This window comes from Scyliorhinus canicula, chromosome 15 (assembly GCF_902713615.1).
Source record: "Scyliorhinus canicula chromosome 15, sScyCan1.1, whole genome shotgun sequence".
In the NCBI taxonomy this organism is placed as follows: domain Eukaryota; kingdom Metazoa; phylum Chordata; class Chondrichthyes; order Carcharhiniformes; family Scyliorhinidae; genus Scyliorhinus; species Scyliorhinus canicula.
This window is the reverse complement of record NC_052160.1, coordinates 108581463-108607157: the sequence shown is the minus strand read 5'-3', so window position 1 is coordinate 108607157 and position 25695 is coordinate 108581463. Positions and strand designations below refer to the sequence as shown.

General features: G+C 42.3%; 2 long non-coding RNA genes across 2 annotated transcripts in view; one reads left to right on the top strand and one right to left on the bottom strand.

Moving 5' to 3' along the window:
- LOC119978958 overlaps positions 1–25695 on the top strand; it is a 487861-nt gene that overhangs the window by 415757 nt on the left and 46409 nt on the right. The window lies entirely within an intron of this gene.
- Positions 4319–22006, bottom strand: LOC119978957. The gene is made up of 3 exons (XR_005463605.1): positions 21541–22006; positions 9124–9241; positions 4319–5373 (listed from the first exon to the last, which is right to left on the bottom strand). It is a non-coding gene; the product is annotated as an uncharacterized LOC119978957 (long non-coding RNA).

The following is a 25695-nucleotide window of genomic DNA, read 5'->3' as shown; positions in this document are numbered from 1 at the left end:
GTGGATAGCACAATTGCTTCAGAGTTTCAGGGTCCCAGGTTCAATTCCGGTTTGGGTCACTGTCTGTGCGGAGTCTGCACATCTTCCCCGTGTGCGTGAGTTACCTCCGGGTGCTCCGGTTTCCTCCCAAAGTCCAAAGATGTGCAGGCTAGGTGGATTGGCCATGCTAAATTGCCCTTAGTGTCCCAAATTTCCCTTGGTGTTGGGTGGGGTTACTGGGTTATGGGGATAGGGTGGAGGTGTTGACCTTGGGTAGGGTGCTCTTTCTGGGAGCCGGTGCAGACTCGATGGCCCGAATGGCCTCCTTCTGCACTGTAAATTCTATGATAATCTATGATTAATCGAGGACAAAGGTTCGGCACAACATCGTGGGCCGACGGGCCTGCTCTGTGCTGTATGTTTCTATGTTCTATGTTCTATCTAGAGGCACACGATTTAACCACCGCTACTGAGGCTAGGAAAATAGCACTGCTTTTATCCATGGCAGGACAGCAGACTATAGAAATATATAACTCTTTCATCTACTCTGAAGGGGAGGACAAAAGCAAATTTAATTTGATAATTACCAAATTTGATGACCATTGCAAAACGCAGACAAATAAAATCTTTGAGTGATTCAGGTTCAACAAACCTTTGCAAAAATTTGGGGAATCGTTCACCAGCATTGTCACTAATTTAAAATTACGAGCACAAACCTGTAAATATGCAACTTTGCATGATTCTCTGATCCGGGATCAAATAGTGTATGGAATATGTGAAGAGAGTCTAAGAGAAGCATTGTTAAGACAGCAAGATTTAACTCTGCAAATCGCAATTGAAAAGTGTTTATCTCACAAACAGAGTAAAAACTAATATATTGAATTTTATCACCGTGATAAAGGGGCAAATGTCAACCACAAGGTCGAGATTGTTAAAATGGTGTCACAGGCAGTAAAGAAGCAAGTTTTGGACAGCAGCTATCTTGTGTACGCACACTTCGCTCAAAAATGTGAGACTGAAGAAAAGATGTCTGCGCATGTGCGAACGTGCCTCATGCGTCAGAAAGACGACATCATGACGTGTTACCGAGTATAGAAAATGGCAGGAATCTAGCATCAGGCACAGAAAAAAAGGGGACAACTATGAAAAGAAGCGTGGATAACACAGGACTGAGGGTGCTGACCCAAAATGCACGCAGTATACGAAACAAGGTAAGGGAACTTGTTGCGCACATTGAAATTGGTGGGTATGATGTTGTGGGCATCACAGAGATGTGGCTGCAGAGGGTTCAGGACTGGGATCTAAATATCCAAGGATATATATCCTATCAAAAGGACAGGCAGATGGGCAGAGGGGCCGGGGTTGCATTGTTAGTAATAAATGAACTTAAATCGATAGCAAGAAGCGATATAGCGTCAGAAGACGTAGAATCTATGTAGGTAGAGTTGAGGAATCGTAAAGGAAAAAGGACCCTGCTGTGAGTTATGTATAGGCCCCCTAGCAGTAGTCCAGATGTATATAAATCAGGAGATGGAAAAGGCATATAATAAAGGCAATATTACAACAATCATGGGGGACTTCAATATGTAAGTGGACTGGGAAAATCAGGTTGGCAGCAGATCCCAAGAAAGGGAATTTGTAGAATGTCTATGAGACGTTTTTTTGGAGCAGCTTGTGGTACAGTACACTGGGGAACAAGCAATACTAGATTTGGTGATGTGTAATGAGGCAGGCTTGATTATAGAACTTAAGGTGAAGGATCCCTTAGGAAGCAGTGACCACAATATGATAGAATTGAGAGGGAGAAGCTGGAATCAGATCTAACGGTATTACAATTGAATAAGAGTAACTACAAAGACATGAGGGAGGAGCTGGCCAGAGTTTATTTGAAGGGGAGCCTCGCAGGGAAGACAGTTGAATAGCAATGGCAGGAGCTTTTGGGAGTTATTTGGGAGGTTCAACAGAAATTCATCCCAAGAAGGAGGAAACATGCCAAGGAAAGGACAAGACAACCATGGCTGACAAGGGAAGTAAGTCAAAGACAATATAAAAGCAAAGGAAAAAGCATACAATGTGGTGAGGATTAATGGGAAACCAGAGGATTGGGAAGTCTTTAAAAGAAAGCAGAGGACAACGAGAAAAGCAATAAGGGGGGAGAGGATGAAATATGAGTGTAAGCTAACTAGTAACATAAAAGAAGATTGCAAGAGGTTTTTTTCAATATATTAAAGATAAGAGAAAGGCAAGAATGGACATTGGACCACTGAAAAATTAGGCTGGAGAAGGAGCAATAGGGAACAAAGACATAGAATCTAGAAGAATGAACTGAGGGCATTGTTGCTAAATTATTTAGAGAGACAAGTAGCGTTGAGGAAATAGGGAGGGTGCAGAAGGACCTGAACAGATTAGGACAGTGGGCAAAGAAATGGCAGATGTAATGCATTGTGGAAAAATGTGAGGTAATGCACTTTGGTAGGAAGAAGAGAGGCATAGACTATTTTCTAAATCGGAAAAGGCTTCGGAAATCAGAAGGAGAAAATAATTTGGGAATCCTAGTTCAGGATTCTCTTAAGGTTAACATATAGGTTTAGTGGCAGTTAGGAAGGCAAATGCAATTTTAGCATTCATGTCGAGAGGACTGGAGTACAAGAGCAGGATTCACTGTGCAGGCTGTATAAGGCTCTGATTAGATTCCATTTGGAATATTGTGAGCAGTCTTGGGCCCCATATCTGAGGAAGGATGTGCTGGCCTTGGAGAGGGTCCAGAGGATGTTCACAAGAATGATCCCCGGAATGAAGGACTTGTCATTGTTATGTTTTATAGCTCCCCTGATGATGAAGACACACATGTGTGTTTGGCTGTAACAGGTATTTATTTTTAACATGTGGGCAGGCAACCAACAAAACTATGTACAGACAATTATATCGAAGTTACTGTAGAGCTATGGTGAGATGCGACTGTCCTGCTGTCCGTTCTGCTATCAAGTGCCTCCGTCTCGTGCATCATCCAATATATATTTAAATGGCTCCATGTGTGTCTAGTTCCATCTATTGGCAGGAGGTCATAACTGTCACTACATGTATTGATGATCAGCTTTATACATTGGTCCTGTTATATACAGTTATATACATTGGTGCAATTATATACATTTATATACAGATATGCATATGTGCATATCACCACAGTCATATTAAGGAGTGGTTAAGGACTCTGGGTTTGTACTCAATGGAGTTTAGAAGGATGAAAGGGGATTTCATTGAAACTTACAGAATACTGAGAGGCCTAGAGAGAGTGAACGTGGAGAGGACGTTTCCACTAGTAGAAGAAACTAGAACCCGAGGGCACAGCCTCAGACTGAAGGGATGATCCTTTAAAACAGAGATGAGGAGGAATGTCTTCAGCCAAAGGGTGGTGGATCTGTGGAACTCATTGCTGCAGAAGGCTGTGGTGTCCAAGTCACCGAGTGACTTTAAATCAGAGATCGATAAGTTCTTGATTAATCAGGGGGTGAAGGGTTATGGGGAAAAAACAGGAGAATGAGGATGAGAAATATATCAGCTATGATTGAATTGTGGAGCAGGCTGGATGGGCCGAGTGGCCTACATCTGCATCTATGTCTTATGGACTTAAGGTCGTATGTGTTCTTTCCATCAATTGGTTCACAGCTTGCCAATTTAATTTGTTTTTGTTCAACCATGGGCTCCCGAAAAGGGCAAGAAAATTTCCTTTTACTATATGTAATGGCAATTTTTCTGATTGACCATTTACATCAACTTGCACCAGGATATAACCTTCACTGTAACCACCTCCTCTGTGTAAATCGTCAAAATTATATCAGATGGTTTTAATGGTACATTCTCGAGATTTTGTTGATCTAAATTTTCAGAGCTGAGAGATACAGAGGCTCCTGTACCTACTTCCATTATAATTTTGTTCCCAAACAAATACTGTCTGGAGAAGTAGTTTAAAATTCTTTCCAAACATTTTAAGTTTGAAATTTATAAGTGGTCAAATGACAACACTATTTAACTCAAATGTAATTTTCTTCCAAAAATCTGGCAGGGCAACTTAGTTCAGAATATGTTCCGTATCTCCATTTAAAATGTCGCAGCTAAGGGCAGCACGGTGGCCTAGTGGTTAGCACAACTGCCTCACGGCGCTGAGGTCCCGGTTCGATCCCGGCTCTGGATCACTGTCCGTGTGGAGTTTGCGCATTCTCCCCGTGTCTGCGTGGGTTTCGCCCCCACAACCCAAAAATGTGCAGATAGGTGGATTGGCCACGCTAAATTGCCCCTTAATTTGGAAAAAATAATTGGGTAATCTAAATTTAAAAAAAAAATAAATTTTTTTTTTAAATGTCGCAGCTTATTGAATGCAATAATTATTTAAAATATATTGTCCTCCAAATGCAATAACTTACTCAGAAAGTGCTCAGCCCTTTCATCTGGCAGAGCAGGACCATTGCATCTATCTGCCTAATATATATCAATTTGATGGTATCTTTTTAAAATAAAGAAAAATTGAAACAGGAAGGAGAAAACGTACAACAGTCATTTGGCTTGGTTATAAACTTTACAATAATTTGCACTGATGTTGCACATGTAATAGAGTAAATCATCTCAAAGTGTAGCTTTACAAAGAGAAACCAGATACAGAACTGCACTTTGGGAAGAAGGCCAAAGGCACTACTGTACAAGAGGTTTTGATGAAACTTTAGAATGAAACAAATGAAGGATTTTGTCGTATGTTGCTGTGTGATAACTGAAAGTTCTTAAATGGATGGTGGGTGGGGTAGGAGGAAGAAGCACAGAGAAGCTCAGGTCAAAAAAGTGGAGGATTTCAGCCGGGGTATGACATTGGAAATGTTGACAAGGGTAGGATAAAGCAAGGTCATGCAAGTATTTATAAACTGAACAACTTTGAAACCAATGTACTGGAGAATAGGAAGTCTTGTCGGGCAACTAGGTTAGGGGTTGTAGGTGACAGCCTTTAATTTGGGATTAGATGTGAGTAGTGATGTTTTGGATGTTCTGGAGTTTGTGGATGCTGCAGTCGAAGATGCTGGCAAGGGGAGCATTGAGAAAGTGAAGAATGCGCGGCTGATGGTTTCAGTGGTGAGGGGTGATTTTCCTAGCTGAAGGTGGCAGTGAATTTGGATTGAGGTGAACATATTTTGGGAAGACTGATCATTGCGGGCATTCTTTTAAAGAGCGATGATGTTTAGATCTTATACATGCTACTGCTGCAAAGCTCGTTAAGTGTGAAAGCGACATTATTACAGCATGTAAGTGATTAACCGGTTTGTTGTCATTCCGAAGAATGAATTGGTGTTGTACAAAATCGCCTGCGGCAAAATCATTCTTCGCCACCATCTCAGTTGGCATCTGTTAAATCTGCAGAAAAAAAAATAGTTATTAACTTTTACTCCAAAAAAACAAGGTCATTAATCCTGTGATGCCTTGGAAGAATTTCTGTTATTGCTTTGCCGAAGAAAAATGGAATGGTTGTAATTTAGTGGACTGCAAATAGATGCTGAAGTTTAAACATTATGAGTGGGTGCACTACAAAGAGATCATCTGTCACATTAAATTCTTTTTATCCCAGTAAGTCGAAGGATAGTATTTTATACATCACTGTTATCTGTATGTAAGAGTGGGGAAATGCAAAGGATAACTCAGTTACGTTATATCACATCAAAGAATCTCATCCTGTCCAATGATTGCATCATTTAACCAAAGTTAATAGTTCTTAATGATTTATCAGGCAGAGAGACAAATAGAAAAAGAACACATATAAGACAAAATTGAAGGATGGTTTTAAATCAATAATGCAATGCGCAGTGCCACATCTAAAACAAAATATGTGCGTTATGACAGAAATTGTTCTTCAAGTAAGTAGTTTATCCCTTGGCAAGATAATTTCTACAAACAATGGAATAGAATGTGTTCATGTTTTATTCAAGAGAGGGGGAGTGAGGATAAATGAATACCTTTGGCTCTTGCTCTGTCATGTAATATGTTCCCCAGACTCCGAAGAAGGCACAATAATTCGAATAAAACAGAATGTCGTAGAAATCTGATCGCACCTAAGGGTTTAATGTGGAGGACTTTTAAAAGAAATGCATTATTTACACAGATTTGTTGAGAATTAATCAATCAGGTTAATGAATGAGATAAAAGCATGTTCAGGAAAGAAGTAGAGGTCAAATCAAATTTAGAATATTTTTCCAAAGATGAGAAAATGACAGGAGAGCTGGTCATGAGCAGAACAGAATACAGATAGATGATTCGGAAGGGGCATATGGCACTTGGATAGAAGAAAAAGAAAGGCTTGCATTTAGATAGTTCCTTTGATGACTACTGCCCACCTTTGTATGCTTCACAGCCATTGAAGCAGTATTAAAATGCAATCATCGCTGTAACGTAGGAAAAGAGGAAAATCAGTAGAAAGCATTGCAAAAGATGCTATTAAACAAGAGCAAAATTAAAATTTTTAAAGTGAAAGAATAATGAGATTTAAAAGGCAGAATAGAAATGGTATTAACAGAAATAGGGCTCAATGGAGCAGCATGGTAGCACAGTGATTTGCACTGTTGCTTCACAGCTCCAGAGTCCCAGGTTCAATTCCAGGCTTGGGTCACTGTCTGTGCAGTCTGCATGTTCTCCCCGTGTCTGCGTGGGTTTCCTCCGGGTGCTCCAGTTTCCTCGCACAGTCCAAAGATGTGCAGGTTAGGAGGATTGCCCATGATAACTTGCCCTTAGTGTTCAGAAATGTTGGGTGGGGTTGCTGGGTTGCGGGCTTGGGGTGAAGGTGTGGGCTTAAATGGGGTGCTCTTTCCAGGGACCGATGCAGATCCGATGGGCCGAATGGCCTCCTTATCCACTGTAAATTCTATGATTCTATGTATCGGCCTCGTCGCTCCCGACTCGGAATTGAGGCCAGTAAATTGCAAGATTTACTGGCCTCTCAAGATCGAACGAGATCGAGCTGTTGCAATCTGGATCCTACTCATGAGGGAGAGATCCAGATTTGCGTAATAAAGTGAGCAGCACTGCAATGAAGTAACTGTGAAAATCCCCTAGTCGCCACACTCGGGTACACCGTGGGAGAATTGAGAATGTCCAATTCATCTAACAAGCACTTCTTTCGAGACCTGTACAGGAAACAGGAGCAACCGGAGGAAACCCACGCAGACTTCGCACAGACAGTGACCTGAGCCGGGAATTGAACACAGATCCCTGACACTGAAGCAACAGTGCTAACCACTGTGCTACCATGTCGCCTATGTCTACACAGGATCTACCCAGATCTACCTGGGATCGAACAGCCTTGCCTCTAGGACCCTGAGCGAATGCTGCTTTTAGCACTGGTTTCCACAGACGTGGATCAGACATACCGACACTTGAAGTCTTCCAGGCATTTGGGGGTCCCTGGATCCTCTGGGCAATGTGTTACTCTGGCACCCCCAATGCCACCCTGGCACTGTGGCATTGCCATCCTGGAACTGCCAGGGTGCCCAGGTGGCACTTTCAAGCTGGTAGTGGTACTGCCAGAGTGCCAGACTAGCAGTGCCAAGGTGCTCAGGTCCCTATATCGGGGATCGGGTCCAGGGGTGCCCTGCCCTTATCAGGTGGGGTGCGGGTGCCTTGATGACCCCTTAATTGGGTCCAGAGGCCGTGGTGGGTGGGGTGCTGAAGGGGGTGGGGGGCGGGGGTTGCCCTGATCTCTTCCTGCATTGGCGAGTATAGCTCGTCAGTGCAGGAAATGAGCCTAAATGTGGCTTCGGCGAGAGCCCCACTTAGCAGAGTCCCATTTAATAGCAGGGCAATTCTTGGCGCTGCCAGTGCCGGGAAAAACCTGGCTAAATGCACCAGACACAGGACTCTATTTAATTTCTGGTAAATTGCACCCATGGTGTGAAATAGGAATTAAAAAGTGGCATGAGCAATGCTTACTGTTTCAAATTCTAATTGTTTCAAATTCTTATCCTATAATACAATAACAAATTGTATTTTATAGTATCCATGGGAAGGTTGTCAAGCAAGCACATAGGTGATGAGAGAACAGGGTATGGTGTTAGTTAGGATAGGGCAGCAAAGTTTCAGATGAACTCAAGATCGTAGAGAATATGGAGCACTCAATGATTTTTTATCCGAAATGATTTTTAACACGCCAAGTCTAAATTGAAAACCATCACTGCTTGGCATGATGGAGCAAGGTTAGTACTGAATAAGCAGAAGGGGGTTTGAGATCACAATTTTTTACCTAATCAAAGAAGAAACAATACACGGCATATGAGGTCATACCACCAAACAGGTGGGCAATGTTCAAACCCCGCAAATTGTGGTACAGAAGGGACTGAAAAAGAAAGAGAAAAGAAGAGGCTAAAAGACACCAAGAGGACAGTTTGAGGAGACACAGAAGAAGCAAGAAGTGGCCATTTAAGGCATTGCCTTCGCTACAGCAACTCAGGAAGCAAAGAGCAGAGATTGATATTAATCACCGCCTGTGTTAATGTTATGTATTGTAAACCAGTGCATCTCTATGTCATGTGTGGAATATGTCACATGATTACATGGTGATATCATCAGAGGCACTTGGAAATTTTTCCCTCTCTTTCACCTTAGACTGTGAAAGCAACAACTCTCCAATGGTCTGACTAGCTGGTTAAGTAACCTATGGTGTGGCAACCTTTTCATCCTCTGTCTTTACTGGAAAGAAGAACATAACCTCCAAAAATACAACAGTAAATCTGGTGACGAGGACAGTTTTCCAGTAAAAATACTCAGAAGGAATAACTCAGACTTCAACCTCGAGTCAAAGATCCATTTTCAGGAGACCACTCCAACATCGATTGAAGTGCGGTAAATATGTCCGTATGGGTTTTTAGCCTTTGCGAAAGGTGTAAATTAATTTTTAAATTGATATAAAATGTTCGGGTGGTTCCTAATTTATTTTTTTTATTCGACAGCAACTCCAGGAGAGCTCGAAGAGTATGGAACGGAAAACAAAATACTTTTCTCAGCCAGTGCGTCGACAGTATTACTGAGTAATTCAAACGATCAGTGAGCTCAAAACCTTGTGGAAAATGACCAATGGAAGAAAATAAGGGGGTTGGCTGCGTGAAAAACAAATTTGCTTACCGAAGCTGGGGAGCCTTTTCTAGCTGCGCATCTTCATACGTGACGGGCTGCAATGTCGGATTCTCGATCTCAGTGAGAGAAAGAGAGAGACCTGCTTTTGGAAAAGCAACTGCTCAGACTGGAAAAAAACAATAACATGATGGTAACTGTGACATTATGTGAAATGTTCAGAATACAAAGGGTTGATGTCATATCATAATTAAGCACTAGTTGGAGCTAGATGCATAACTATAAAAAGCACTGACTCACAGGCTTCTGGGAGAAGGCTGGAGAGGAGCAGTGAGAGAGTGTAGAGTAGAGTTATAGTTAGAATGTAGAGACTAGTGTTAGTAAAGTGTAGATTGTAGATTACTAAATTATTGTTTACAATAGGAGTAAGTGGTTGAGCTTTAATAAGTAGTGTAAATAAAAGTTAGCTTTGTTAATGAACTTAGCTTCTGTGAACACTACAACATCCATCCTGATAACAGAATCACAAAGTAAAACCACAGTAACCAAGACGAAGCAGAATTAAAGCTGCAATCTTCTGATTTGAAACAGATTGGTGTTTGAAAAAGAAAGTTTTCTGAAAGCCACAGTTCAAACAAGAAAAACAATTAGAGGGGAGGAAAAGCTAAAGAAGCTTAAGATCAGGTAACTACCATATTATAAAAAGGTAGTGCTAAGGAACCTTTTGATGCAAAATGGACGCTTGGAGTGCTTATGAAGAGAGATTTCAATATTTCCTTGTTGCAAACAGGATACCAACCAAAATTGAAGTAGCAACTTTCTTGAGCGTAATAGGACAGAAATCTTTCACCCTATTACAAAGTCTTATCCATCCTTCAAAGCCGAGTGTGAAAAATTACAAGCAATTACCGAAGACCCTTGATGAACACTTCTCATCCAAACCATTGTTCATTGCAGAGAGATTTCGATTCCATCGACGTAGCCAAGAGGGGGTCAAAATATTCCAGAATTTGTAGCTGTACTACATAAATCAGCAAAGAATTGTGAGTTTGGAGCAACTCCTGAGGACACACTGTGAGACAGACTGGTGTGCAGATTGAGAAATGAGGCAAATCAGTGATGATTGCCAACAGAAAACTCTCTAATACTTGCTGTTGAAATAGCAGTGTCAATGGAGTTGGAAGCTAAAATAAGCTTCCCAATTCATGGCGGGCGCCAAAATAAACAAGATAAATACTGAGAAAAAAAGATCTCACAACATGCAAGCATGCCATGGTGTCCCCAGGTGGGGCATTCACCACATGAATGTTGATGTCAAGAAAACAATGCCATAATTGTGGAAAGAAAGGTCAAATCACAAAGATAAGCTGGGTCAGACAGAATTCTCAAACCTCGAAGAAGCGTAAAAGCAAGAACGCACCCAAATCAACACACAGAGTCTATGCCTTCAACCCAGCCCTTCTCCACATCCACATTCTTACCACTACTTCTGGGTTGCCTGCACCGAATTCTCATATAGCCTGCCATCTCCCACCGGACCGGAAATCTGACATCCATTTTTGGAAGTTGGGTTTGAGGAGCAGGGAATTCTACCAACTCTGAGCACCCAACCCATGGTTGAAAATCCTGGCCAATTACTTCAGTATTCGCAGTAGTTAATTGGAGGAACTTTTTCCTCATTCAGTAGGGGATGTTGGATAATCACATGGAACCCTTCTCCACTTTGGCCTTCAAAGTTCTTGTTTGAATATTTGCTACTACCACCAAGATCTGCACCTGCAGCGACTCCAACCGGGCCCGTGCCCTGGGCTTACATTAGAAATTCACAGCCTTGACTGATTGGCAACATACCACATATCTGTTTCATTCGGCACTTGGAAAAATAATAGTAATTGACATTTTTTCTGAACATGGAAGTATTTGTAAATTTGAGATACCAGGAACAATTATGATCTAGGAAACAAATTAATGAGTGCCAAATTTTGGCTACATCTGGGCACGGGACACTTGATAAAAGTGGTATAAATCAGACAATACTATTGATACAGGAGTCTGATTTAAGAAACTTGTAGCTCTTGCAGTGTAATGCTTCCTTTACACAATACTTCCCCTGGACCTTGCACAGATTGTGGCAGTCTCATCAACTTCGAAAAGAACATGGATCATTCATGCATCATTACATGGCTGAATACATACATGTAGCAACAAAACAAAGAACAGATGGGGCAGTCGGATTGAGATTTGTGGAATCACAAATAATGAGCATGTCACTTTTTATGTTGCTTCACTATTTGAGAAGGATAACGTTTTAAAGGTCAGAGCATATTGGAAAGGAACGTATGCAATCAATTAGATTTTGGTGTGGCAGGGAGTGAGCCATAGGGAACTTCCTTAACCAATGAGGTTTAAGGATTGAGAAATAAACGAGAATGGCAGAGGAGGTTTAATTTGAGTCAATTCAAGTACGGATAAAGTTAAAAAAAGGGAAACAATCAGAGAATCCCTACAGTGCATCCCTACTTTCCAGTGCAGACTCAATGGACCAAATGGCCTCCTTCTGCATTGTAAATTCTGTGAGTGCAGAAGGAGGCTGTCATAATATCCACTCATGTATATCATGAGATGTAGACAGGCAGTGATTGACACACAGGATAACCAATGAACACACACGACGCAGAACAACCAATCAGCAGACAGGACATAGAACATAGAACATAGAACAGTACAGGCCCTTCGGCCCTCGATGTTGTGCCGAGCAATGATCACCCTACTTAAACCCACGTAACCCGTATACCCGTAACCCAACAATCCCCCCATTAACCTTACACTAGGGCAATTTAGCATGGCCAATCCACCTAACCCGCACATCTTTGGACTGTGGGAGGAAACCGGAGCACCCGGAGGAAACCCACGCACACACGGGGAGGACGTGCAGACTCCACACAGACAGTGACCCAGCCGGGAATCGAACCTGGGACCCTGGAGCTGTGAAGCATTGATGCTAACCACCATGCTACCGTGAGGACACCACCACTATAAAGCCCACAGGGCATTAAGGCTCTCTCTCTCTCACAGGACACGGCTAGGGAGATAGTCACAGTGCACAGGCCAATGAACATCATCACTATGTGGTAGAGAGCTAGTCTGGTCAAGCCAGTAGGAGGTTATGCGTTAGGTTAAAAGCATGCAAAACATATGTGCTCAGACAGATCCATGAGGCTCACCTGGGGGTCGAGAAATGTCGACGCAGAGCTCGGCAGGCAGTTTACTGGCCTGGCATTAGCCAGGACATTGCCAACACAGTCATCAACTGCACAACAGAAATTTCAACCAGCTCAGCCCAAGGAAATGCTGCAACAGCACGAGATCGTGACCTCTCCGTGGTCCAAGGTAGGGATAGACCTCTTTCATGCCAATGGGTGTAATGATGTGCTCCTGGTCGACTACTTCTCCAGCTACCCGGAAGTGGTGAAACTGTCGGACCTCACGTCTAAGTCCGTCATCAAAGCCTGCAAAGAGATTTTTGCCAGGCATGGGATACCATTCACGGTAATGAGTGACAACGGCCCATGTTTCTACAGCCAAGAGTGGTCCGACTTTGCACGATCCTACCACTTCAGTCACATCACATCCAGTCCCCATTCCCCGCAATCAAACCGGAAGGCCGAGAAAGGGGTCCATATTGTCAAGCGGTTGCTGTGCAAGGCTGCAGACTCAGCCTTGGATTTCAACCTGGCGCTATTGGCATACAGGGCGACCCCTCTGTCGACTGGATTGTCTCCGGCGCAGTTGCTCATGAACCGCAACCTGAGGACGATAGTTCCAGCCATCCATCTTCCAGACCTTGACCACCTCATGGTGCTGCAGAGGGTGCAGTGATCCAGGGACCAGCAAAAGATCACGTATGATGCTCATGCCACGGATCTGCCTGTGCTGGCTCCAGATGATGTTGTTCGCGTTCAGCTGCCTGAGGGAGGTTGGTCAGCCCCAGCTGTTGTCGTCAGACAGGCTGCTCCCAGGTCTTTCGTTGTCCAAATGGCTGATGGCTCCATTTTACGGCGCAACAGGAGGGCACTGTGTAAAGTTCCCTGCCCATCACCCGACCGCACTTCTCCGCATGTCATCATGCCTCCTCCGGACGTCTTGCACCACGAGGCCACCGATCTGGCAGCGATCCCACCTGTCCACAAGGCCACCGAGATGGCAGCCACCCCGCCTGTCCAGGTGCCGGCGACTCCCCCTCCACCTCTGCGGCGATCGACAAGAATTCGCCGCCCACCACAAAGACTGAATCTATAGACTTAAATTTTTTCAATTTTGTTCAGTTTGCTATGTATCTGCACAATAGACATCTTCCCATGTACATATGTTCATTCATTCCCCACTTGTACATAGTTATGCATGCATATACAACCACGTGCCAAAATGTATTTTAAAAGGGGAAGATGCCATAATACAGTATCCACTCATGTATATCATGAGATGACACACAGGATAACCAGTGAACACACACGACACAGGACAACCAATCACCAGGCAGGACACCACCACGAAATGCCCACGGGGCATTAAGGCTTTCTCTCTCTCTCACAGGACACGGCTGGGGAGATAGTCACAGTGCACAGGCCAATGATCATCATTACCATGTTACAGAGAGCTAGTCTGGTCAAACCAGTCAGAGGTTATCAGTTAGGTTAATAAAGTGTCAACCCACAGCAGATTAGGTACAGCAATCAACAGGTTCAATAAAACAGTGTTGGACCATCTCCTGTGACGGGAGCCTGTTTCTCGTTTTACTGCATCCAGTTGCTGTCGATGTTAGACCAGCACAGATAACACATCAGAGGCTATTCGGCCTATCGAGTTTGCATTGTGGCCCATGCCTCCACCCTATCCCCATAACCCAGTAAACACACCTAACCTTTAGACACTCAGACGCAATTTAGCATGGACAATCCACCCAACCTGCATATCTGTGGAAGGAAACCGGGGCTCCCAGAGGAAACCCAACCAGACACGAGGAGAACGTGCAAACTTCACACAGTTAACCGAGCCTGGAATTGAACCCGGGTCCCTGGATCTATGAGGCAGCAGTGCTAACCACCATACCATGGGGATTAAGAGAGATAGAGAGAAAAGACAGAGAGGAATAATAAGAAAAAAGTTATAAAAATAAAAATTTGACTTTTTGTAAAATTGTCAACATTTTACCACATGAATGAGGCTCCAGTTTCGATTCGTCACCATCTTGGTCAGAAAGACTATTTAACAATCATTTCCAATTATCACATCACTAAAACAGTGCTAATCCCGTGTGGCTGGTGTTTGTGGTGTGGGGAAACTCCCATGGAGGGGATTCAGGGAGACGGGTTAGAATGCCCTAGGAATGTTGGTTAATCACGGGGTCCATCCAGTGTTTGAGGGGTGCCCTGTGTTGGGCCTGGTTTCGGTGTTTAAAATAGTTACGCTGAAATAAGAAATGTTTTTAATTCCGCTGACTCTTTTAGAGTAACTATTACATGACTCTGGCAGCACCGTCTGAAGTCAGCGATTTAAGTCGCATTGTCAGATCGTTCCCAGTGCTGTTGAATTGTCCAGGGAAAATTAGTGCTTCAGGTCAATTGCCGGGCAAACATTTACCTGGGAAATGCTCAGAGGGATTCCCCAGTGCATCTATGGGGTGCCACTCAAATCCGACTTTGGGAAGCCAGGAAGTCACAGGATCAATTACTTAACTTTTTTTGCAACAAGTTTAATAGACTTCCTATGCAGGGAGGCTAAAAGCAAGGTGCTGTTTATGTGAAGCAGTGTAAATGGATCAGCATGACTGAGGGCATACAAATCGCATAAATATTTCTTAATGCTCTGAACCTCCGATTAATTTGCAAATTTACGATGCCTGTGTTATTCATGAATTGTCACTCTTGTATCAGGTTCGTGCCCACCGTGAGCAACATTTAGCGGGCAAACTTGTGTTAACTTCAATACAGGCATCACAAAGTAACAGATTAGTTGTTGAATATTGATTTTTTTTCTTTGTTCTTTCATAGATAAGAGCGAGTGTCATTGTGGCCCAGTTAGTCTTGTCTGGAGTGAGATACAAAATCTCCAGGACATACATTTCACCTTCAAAAGGGAAACAGTTGCAAGTGGCCATACCTCTGGCAATTGATATTGAACAGTAGCTTCTTCAGAATATAGAAAAGATGTGACACAACTGGGAGTGGGTCAACAGTGAAAGTGCTGGTTTTTATTTAATGCTTAAATGAGAGGTGAAAAAAATGTAGTGTTCCTGTTCCCATTCGTTATCTATTGATCCCAAGCTGTGGCACTCATGGTAAGTCCTAGGGGTGCATAACAAATTAATTGAAGGGTAGGAGATATTATGGAGTTACAAAGATATACAGAGGTACAGGTAGTATTAGGGAAGTAGGGGGGCTGCTTAAGGACCTGGACAGGCTAGGACAGTGGCGGACTGGGTCTAAAAATATTGTTGCCAGGAGACAAAGGGGCCCACCCACAACTACAATGCTATCATTTAATTTTCATAACGAATAACTAAAATTTTCAAAAAATACATATGGAAAAAAGGGTACAATTAATATTTTTGTGGAAAAAATGTGTATTTCTTAGTAATTACAGTGTACATGTGTCATAGAATTTACAGTGCAGAAGGAGGCCATTCGGCCCACTGAGCCTGCACCGGCTCTTGGAAAGAGCACCCTACCCAAGGTCAACACCTCCCCCTATCCCAATAACCCAGGAACCCCACCCAACACTAAGGGCAATTTTGGACACTAAGGGCAATTTATCATGGCCAATCCACCTAACCTGCACATCTTTGGACTGTGGGAGGAAACCGGAGCACCCGGAGGAAACCTACGCACACACAGAGAGGATGTGCAGACTCCGCACAGACAATGACCCAAGCCGGAATCGAACCTGGGACCCTGGAGCTGTGAAGCCATTGTGCTATCCACAATGCTACCGTGCTGCCCTATGTACTGTACATATTACTGGCAGTAGATACCAAATGTAAATACTGAATGTTATAATTTAATTTTTTATTTATTTTTTAAAATTTTAAGTAATTGGTTGATATTTTTAAATAGTTTACTGCACAATTTACACATTAACAGATAGTTCAAAAGCACAATAGAGCATTGGATGCAGTCCATTATATTAAGAGCAATCGTTTGTGTTCGCTAGATGATTGTGCAAATATGCCAATAATTGCTTCTGCATCCAATTCATCTAACAATTCCTTTTCAATGGATAGCAACATGTATGATTCCAAATTCTCCTCAGACAGTGAATTTCTTAACCTTGTCTTTATGATCTTTAGCTTTGAAAATGTCCTCTCACATTGGACTTGAGTAACGGATAGTGTGAAGATGACTTTATAAAGTTCATAAAGGTTATCATATGCCTTGTCATGAAGTCTGTTGGATGCCAGAATTTTTAGTACACACGATGGGCAAGTGCTGCAAATTTTACAATTGTTGCAACTGGAATCCATATTCTCACCATCATTAAGCAATAGCTTTAATACATCAAAGTTTGAAGCAAAAGAAAACAATTCCAATATTACTTGATCTTTGCTGATTTGTGGAAACAGCTTAATAATACCTTCCAATGCTTCATCTTCAAGGCCCTTCTCTGCAATAGTTTTAAACTTTGCTGGGTCCAAGCAGGACAAATCTTTATACAACTGTTTGTGTTGTACAAAGCGTGATTCTAGTGACTGGACAATGCGATCCATTATTAGGTTAAACACATTTACTTGAAAATCAGCTGGAGAATCTGAGGAATTGTTTTCATCATCAATAAGCTCATCTGCCATTCTTTTCTTCTTCTTCTGCCTCTTAACTGGCAATGCTGTTTCCAACGCATCAATTTCCAATGTTTGATTTTCATCCATATTCATCTGTCAAATCCTGTCATTACATTTATTTACAAATTCCAAAGCCTTGCTGTGAACGTTATCAAGTGTTCTTGTCTGTTCCTTCAACTTTGTTGTAGCTGAATCTACCAAACTCCATGCAGTAAACATATCTAAACCACTTGTCTGTAGATAACTTGATAACGGGGTTGTAGTTTCAAATATATACAAGTAAGTAAATGCTGTCAATATGGTTTCAAACTTTAGAAGACTTTGAAGTAAAACATTTGCTTCATGTTTTGTTTTTGCATCAAACTTTTCTGAATCTTGTACCATTGATAAGCATGTCAATAGATTTACGAAAGTACTGGCAGCAGCATCATCAAAACGTCCAAATATAGTTGTTGCTGCATTGGATTTTCCTGACCATCTGGTCTCACCAATTAGCTTTAATCGTTTCATTTTTTCTTGTCCTAGATGTTTTCCAACAACTTCTATCCACACAGCCATTCTCTTGGATGATGCTTTCACAAAAGTTGCTATATTCTGGAGCAAATTGAAAAAAGAAACTGCAGGCACACAACATTTTGTTGTTTCAGTTATCATCAAATTCAAGACATGGGCGTAGCACCATATATGAACATGTTGATCAGCCACATCAGCAATTTTACTTTGTAAACCATTATACTGGCCATGGTAGCTTGCAGCGCCATCTGTGCTATCAGATAAACATTTTGGGGGTCAATTTTAAGATGCTGTAATGTTTCAATCAATAGATCAAAAAGTCCATGTCCTGTACCATCATTACTTGGCACAACTGAAAGTAGTCACTCACAGATAATACCTTTAAGAACATACCGAATAATAATGCTAAACTGATCGATGGATGAATTATCTTGTGTTGAATCAACCTGAATAGAATAATATTTTGCTTGAGAAACTTCATGACTAATTCTTTCTTGTATCATATTCTTCATAATTTTGATTAACATGTTTATAGTTGTTTTACTCAGGTATGTAACAAGTCCACCACGACCTTTACGTTGAGCCTTTTCTTGTTGCTCTAATCGTTTGATTCTTTGTTTAGACTTGTTTTGCACTGCAGAAATGTGAGCTACCATAATGGGGTCATATTTTGCCATCAACTGCACTGTAGCTAAAAAATTGCCATGATTCAGAACCTCATTATCTAGAGTGTAGGCCGATTCATTTCTGTGACCTCAAAAAGGAAGTGCTTGCTTGCCTAACATCTTTATGATGTCTATAATCCTCATGACAATACTTCTCTGCTTCAATACTTCTTTCCTTTTAATGAGTGATGCTGCAAAAAATTTATCTAAGGTGCCATCATTAACCACACTGATATATTGCTGAGCATTTCTGACATGTGTTGTTGTCGATTCATGTAAAGTCAAGCTCTGGCTAATACGCCTGTAGTCACTAAAGCCACGTACAAAGGGTGATGGATTACAAGTGTTGGGAAACTCAAAAGCTAAGCAGTATGAACAATATAAGCATCTATTTTCTTTGTTATATGTTAGCCATTTTCTTGGGACTGAGTCATTCATAATTTTCCTCTCATAAAAACGAGCATCAACTGGCAGATCAGCAAGTGGCTGAAGTGGATGTTCAGCAAAAAACAGTTTTAGCTTTGCTCGTGATGGATATTGGAAGATTCCAGTAATTGAGCTTTCATTTTCATGTGTAGGTTCATTTACAGGATTTGCTTCAGAAACCAAGTCATTTATGCTTGAAGGAATATCTGATTCCCTGTCACTAGTTGAAGTTATGTGTTCAGATGTTGCAACTACAGGCAGTACAGATACCGGAACAAGGAAGCCAGAAGAAATATTGGGCCTGGGTTGATTAGTAATGGATGCACTTGTATTTGTCTCTACATTCAAAGTAGCTCTTCTCTGTTCTTGTAACTCACATGTCATTGCATCATCACCATGAGCATTGTTTCTTGCTTCTTGATTATTTGTTGCAGAACTGGATATTGATGTGGATTGTGCTTGTGGTATTATAAAATATGTAATAGGCCTGCATTGCTTGGCTGATTCCTTCCTTTCTGCTTCTTTTTGTTCTTTGCGTTTTAGTGACCCAGATTTATGCTTGTTCTGTTCCATGCTGGTAGGGGTAATATTCCTGAAATAAAAACTTAATTAAAAATAGCCCACATTGGGAAAAATGAATATTGATGATTGCAACAATAACTTGAAGGAACGCCAGATAAACCCCTACTTGATAAAAAATATAAAATAACTTACTTTCACTTCAAGAGGCTATGTTCATTAGTCAATACTACTGTGGCCTATGCAGCTTCAGAAGAGGAGACAATCCACTGTCCAGCGTTCACACCAGCAAGCAACTGAGACAACTGTTGAAACTCAGAAGTTTGGCCCGACTATAGTAAGACATTAAGAATGGTCCCACGACCAAAGTTAACATGTCCAGTTTTATACCAGTGTAGTGTTACAAGTCGCAACCCTTTGAGTTTACCGATCATGGCTTATCACTTCAATATCTTTGACCTCATGATTCACGGTCAAAGGTACCGCTTCTCCTTTTCGGTGACCTCACGACCCTATGTACTGCTTGATATCCTTTCAAGTTGCCGACCATCTCAAATCACGAACTGTAACTTTATCTTTAAATTCACACACTCTTGCTGAAAACGTGGATTTCCAACTATGTCCGACCCGGGTGAACCAGCCCCCCCCCCCCCCACCTCCACTCCTTTTCACATCCGTTAACACTGCTTCGTTCCTTCATACACTGAGTGATTATTTGTTTGTTTCTTTATTGCATTTTTATTTGGTATTGCTCTTTTTAAAAACAATTATATTTTATTAAGTTAGAATACGAATCTCAGGAAAGAAGCTGGAGATTTATTTATCTAATTAATTATAATTTTTAAGGGCCCTTCAGAGATTAACGGGCCCCTTCTTGGCTCTCCGGGCCCCGGACCAATGTACCGGCTGAACCAAGACTACTGCTTGATATCCTTTGAAGTTGCCAACCATCTCAAATCACGAATTGTAACTTTATCTTTAAATTCACAAACTCTTGCTGAAAACATGGAATTTCCTTAATTATGCCTGACCCGGGCCCCCCTATTCCACATCCTTCCACTACCTCCCCTGCTTCGTTCCTTTCCATGCACTGCTTATTTGTGTCCTGTTCTCTTTTTTTTCTTATTCCTTTTTATTACTAAAACAGTTGTCTGTGTTTGCTTCTTTATTGCATTTTTATTTGATATAGGGGGCCCACTTCATCAGGGGCCCACTTGCCATCGGGCAAGCTGACACCCTGGCCAGTCCGCCACTGGGCTAGGAGATGGGCAAAGAAGTGGCAGATGGAATACAATGTGAGGTTATGGACTTTGGTTGGAAGAATGGAGACATAGACTACTTTCTAAATGGGAAAAGGCTTAGGAAGTCAGAAACACAAAGGGACTTTGGAATCCTTGTTCAGGATTCTTTTAAGGTTAATATGCAGGTTCAGTCGGCAGTTTGGAAGGCAAATGCAGTGTTAGCATTTATGTCGAGAGGGCTAGAATACTAGAGATGTAGGGATGTAGTTCTGAGGCTGTATTAGGCTCTGGGCAGAGCCCATTTGGAGTACTGTGAGCAGTTTTGGGCCCGTAGCGAAGGAAGGATGTGGTGGCCTTGGAAAGGGTCCAGAGGAGGTTCACAAGAGCGATCCCTGGAATGAAGGGTTTGTTACACGAAGAGCGGTTTGAGGACTCTAGGTCTGTGATCGTTGGAGTTTAGAAGGATGAGGGAGGATCTTATTGAAACCTACGGAATACTTCGAGGCCTGGATAAAACGGCCGTGGAGAGGATGTTTCTGCTAGTAGGAAAAACTAGAACCCGAGGCCACAGTCTCAGACTGAAGGGACAATCCTTTAAAACTGGGATTAGAAGGAATTTCTTCAGCCAGAGGGTGATGAATCTATGGAACTTATTCCTCAGAAGGCAGTGGAGGCCAAATCACTGCGTACTTAAGACAGAAGCTGGATCAGTTGTTAGTTTTAAACCTGGAATAGGTTTTAGTGAAGCAAAGGCATTAAGAGATATGGGCCAAAAGCAAGTCATAGATCAGACATGCTCTGACTGAATGGCGGGACAGGCTGGATGGCCTACACCTGTTCCTATGTTTTTCAGTTCCTCTGATAAACAGATAAGAGTTAGAAGTGAGAAAATTAAATAATGGAAGAACATAGAACATACAGTGCAGAAGGAGGCCATTCGGCCCATCGAGCCTGCACCGACCCACTTAAGCCCTCACTTCCACCCTATCCCCGTAACCCAATAATCCCTCCTACCGTGTGCTACCATGCTGCCCACGTATCCCAACATTCTTGGTAGAGACAAAAGATCTACACTTAGTCCAATAAGGGTTTACATTCTTCATGTAGCTCCCAAATCAAGAAGCTAAAGGCATATTTGTAAACAAGGGTGTTTCTTGGTGGAACCAGCAGTGCCCTTAATTCCATTAGAGATATGTGGGTCACAGAATCAAAGGATTTTTTGAAGATAAAAGGTGTTGGGTAAATGGTATTTCGATCCTTTATAACTTACCGGATGAATCATACTGGCTCTGCTTTCATTCAAAACACTCCGATTGTGGGTTTTCATCATGTCTACTGAAACAGAATTAAAGCTCCAATCTGCTATAAATTCTAAATTCTCACAATTTGTCACTCAGTTCCTAACCACAGTTTCTAAGAGTTTGTTTCAGATATTAGCAGTCTAGGTTCTCACACAGTTTGTCACTAGATTCTAAGTTTCCAAGAGTCTGTTATCTCTTACTACCCGTCTCGGAGGAACTAGCCAGGTTCATTCCTATGGGGTAGAGTAGTGTCTTTTGGACCTCTGGGTCTTCAGTCTTCTGTGATGGTTGGTCTCAGGTCCTCTCTCCTGCCATCTCCACGAGGCTTCCAGTACCCATGTTCTGGTACTTAGCTCAGGATGCAATGTTCCTCCAAACTGTGAGTCATGGGACCCCTGTAGATAACAGGATGCCCCTTCAACTTTTTCCTTTGCTCTGCAGATGTCGACTGACTGGGCTTAAATCTGCACTTAATTACATCAGCTTGGTTAATCACATAAGCTTCGTTGATCACATCAACTTTGGATTACTTAGTCTCGTACGCAGCCTGCTCCAATGTCAAAACCATTTTCTCCTCTGTCAGCACTTTCACTGTGCTACTTTCTTCTTCAATGTTAGCCTCCTTTTCCCATCATGCTTAGTTTGGTCAACGTATATACTTGTTGATGTGCATACTTACTCTTTAAAAAGATTTAGAGTAACCAATCATTGTTTTCCAATTAAGAGGCAATTTTAGCATGGTAAATCAACCTACCCTCCACATCTTTGGGTTGTGGGGGTGAAGCACACGTAGACACGGGGGAGATTGTGCAAACTCCACATGGACAGTGGCCCAAGGCCGGGATCGAACCCAGGTCCTCAGCACATCTTTGGGTTGTGGGAGTGAAGCCCATGCAGACACAGGGGAGTTTGTGCAAACTCCACATGGACAATGACCCAGGGCCAGGATCGAACTCAGATCCTCAGCGCCGTAGGCAGCAGCGCGAACCACTGCACTACCATGTTACCCTTAATGTGCATACTTACAGAGGTAATCAGTTTACATTTTTGTTTGTAGCATTCTAAAATATGGCACGTTGTGATGGAAATAAACTATACAGCAAGGGACCCTTTTGTGTTGTTCTTTTCTGTGTATTTGCACACAGAAATAGCCAATCAACTGTTCAGTTTGGGAACAAGCAGAGAGAAAGATAGAGTCTGTCATGAACTGTCAAGCAGCTGTTGGATGAACAGTTGTACAGGAGGTGTAGAGAGCTGTGAGGGAGCCATGGAAGCCAAGTGGGAGAAAGCATTTTGTGCCTATGCAGAGGACATGGCTCATGGAGGCCATTCATAACCAAAGGAATTACTGATTTTTAAATTACTAATCACAATAGCAATGAGACCAAGATTAAGCTAAGACCTCCAAAGCTGCGCTATTTTGAAGAATATTTTGAGGGTTGCATTGCCTAAAGCTAATGGAAGGGTCCCCATGAAATCCTGTGTCTCAAAAAATAACAGAAACGCTAAGGAAAAATCAAAGTGAATTCTACAGGGCTGTGGCATACTTGGTTTGATTCCATAAGGAGACGTGAATGAACACTCAAGATCTTGTAGTGTTCAAGGATAGAATTAGAAAGTAAAAGGAGAACTGGATTTATGCTCTAAGTCTTGACTAACTATAGTATTAAGTTAGTAATGCTTGCTTTGTTTCATTTTATTTTATACACAGTAAAATCTGACTTTGTTTAAAAATGTGACATTTTGTGGTGTAGTTCTTTCAGTTAATGCAATGAGACTTTGAATTTCTTTTTAAAAGTTAATGGTTTCTCCCTCTTCGGGTTGAATTGGTGACACTGCCAGGCTCTTACTGGTGCCAGAGAGACCCCTGGTCTTTCAAAAGGCCAGAGTCAATATAACAGGTTGAATGTCCTCCTTCCATGCTAGAGGTTTCAATGATTCTTTGATTTATCTTTCTGGTGTTTTGGATGTTGTTCACATGTCAGTTATGAAAGAAATCTGATGCATGCCAAGTAACAGCATACCACCTAATGCTTTTTGTTTGCATGCTGAAGTCAAATTGAAATGCAAAGTCTCATTTTGTGCCGAATGAGAAGAAAATGCTGTTTGTAAATATGATTTTATATCATATAAATCAGCAGCATTTTAAAGCTGTGCAGTTGCCTGACTTATTGACTGCTGTACATATTCATATAAACTAACAATAGACACAGCTTCTTTTATTATTTTTCCCATTCTGGATCAGACCATTAAACACAAAATGTAGCGGGGAACCAACAGTGGCAGGGCTATGCATTTAGAATGTATATACTATTCATCAATATATTAGAATTCCAATTGGTTGCAAGTTTCAACCTTTCTTATTTCTGTAATGGTCACTACATCTTGTCAGGCACATTAGTCCATAGCTTCCTGGTTCCGCAGCATTGCGTTTAGGAGTAACCCCAATAATGTGCTGAGGAATAACTCCAGGATCTTCCTGCATAAGTGTTTGCCTGGAAATTGCCCAAAATGCTAACTTGATCTGCCAATTTTACCTTGATATTTACTATTAAAGAGGTAGAGGTAAAACAAACCTCGAACTCCAAAGTAACCATTTTTTTAAACGCAGACCGAGCCTCTCATTCGACACCTCTCACATACACGACCTGGCCCAAGCAAACAGTCCAACCCCCCTGCTGTGCGACAAATCACCCCCAGCAACCCTGATCAACCTCCTCCTGGTCCGAATACCCTCTCCCAGGGCTAGCCCACACCGCCGGTTTGGCCCCCCAATTCCGGTTTGACCCTGTCACCGGTCCAACTCCCGCCCTCCTGGTCTGACCCCATATGCCTTTCTGGTTCAACCTGGTCCCCCAAACTAACCTCTGACAACCCCCCTCCTGGACTGACCCCCTCCACATGACCAGTCCCTTCCTTCCCCATGGTCCGAACTCCACCCTCCTCCTCCAGGTCTGACCTCCCCCTCACCAGGCCGGCTCACCCCCGTTCCCTCCCAGCCTAACTTCACCTCCTGGTCCCACTCTCCTCCCCGTCGGACTGCCCACCCCTTGGTCTGACTCCCCCCCTCGGACCGGCCGCTAACCCCCACCCCGGGTCATGCCCACTCACCTTTGAAATGAAAACCTTCTATTGCTGTAAAAAGGGGGCATTCTCTTCTTACCTGCACCTCTGTTACTCCACACTAATACAACCATGGGAACGATTTGCTGCTCCTGTCTCACCCAGCCATAGTGAAGAAGGTTGGGCGACAGGGGCTCTGGAGCATCAACATGGGTAAGACTGTTGAGAGTGGCAATCCGCTGGAGGTTGGCACTCTAAGGAAGTTATGAGCCATTGTTGCTTCTCCCTCATAGTCAGCTCTGATGTTCACAAACACTTTTTCCTTTTTAGTATCACCTATGGCTGTGGTTGCACTCTCACCTCTGATTTCCACTATATTGATTCGAGTCCTTAATCCAGGTTGAGTGCAGGATTGATGAATTGTCAGAGGTGCCAGCTTTAGGAAGAAACAATTAAGTGAGGTCCCAGTTGTTCTCAGAGGGATTTAATGATCTCATATCACTATTTTGAAGAGCAGGGGAGTTCTCCCCTGTAAATTTATCACCCAAGTAATATTACTAAAACTGAATATCTGGTCATGAAACTGTGACAGTTCCTACATTACAATACTCACCTCTAAAGTTTAACATTGGCTGGAAAGCACTTTAGGGTGTCCTGATGTCCTGAAATATGTCAGACAAATGCAAATTGTTCTTTCTCATCTGCTATTTACCATTCACATTCTGCACCATGGTAACATCTTCTACAAGGTTTCTGTGAACACAAAATATTTATCTGCACCACAGTGACGTCTTCATTGCTCCAGAATGGTACAATCTTACCAGATTAACACCATCAATCAACATGGTCCTTTTAACTGATCATGTAAAGTAGATAAAATTGTTCTCTAGAACAGTAACACTCGCTAATGAACGAGGCATAAATCAATGTGTCTATATGATTAGTTTTTAAGTTCATTTTTACTGGATGTGGGCTTCGCTGGCTTGGCCAGCTTTTATTGCCCAGCTCTAGTTTCCTTTGTGAAGGTGGTGGAGAGCTGCTTTCTTGAATTGCTGCAGACA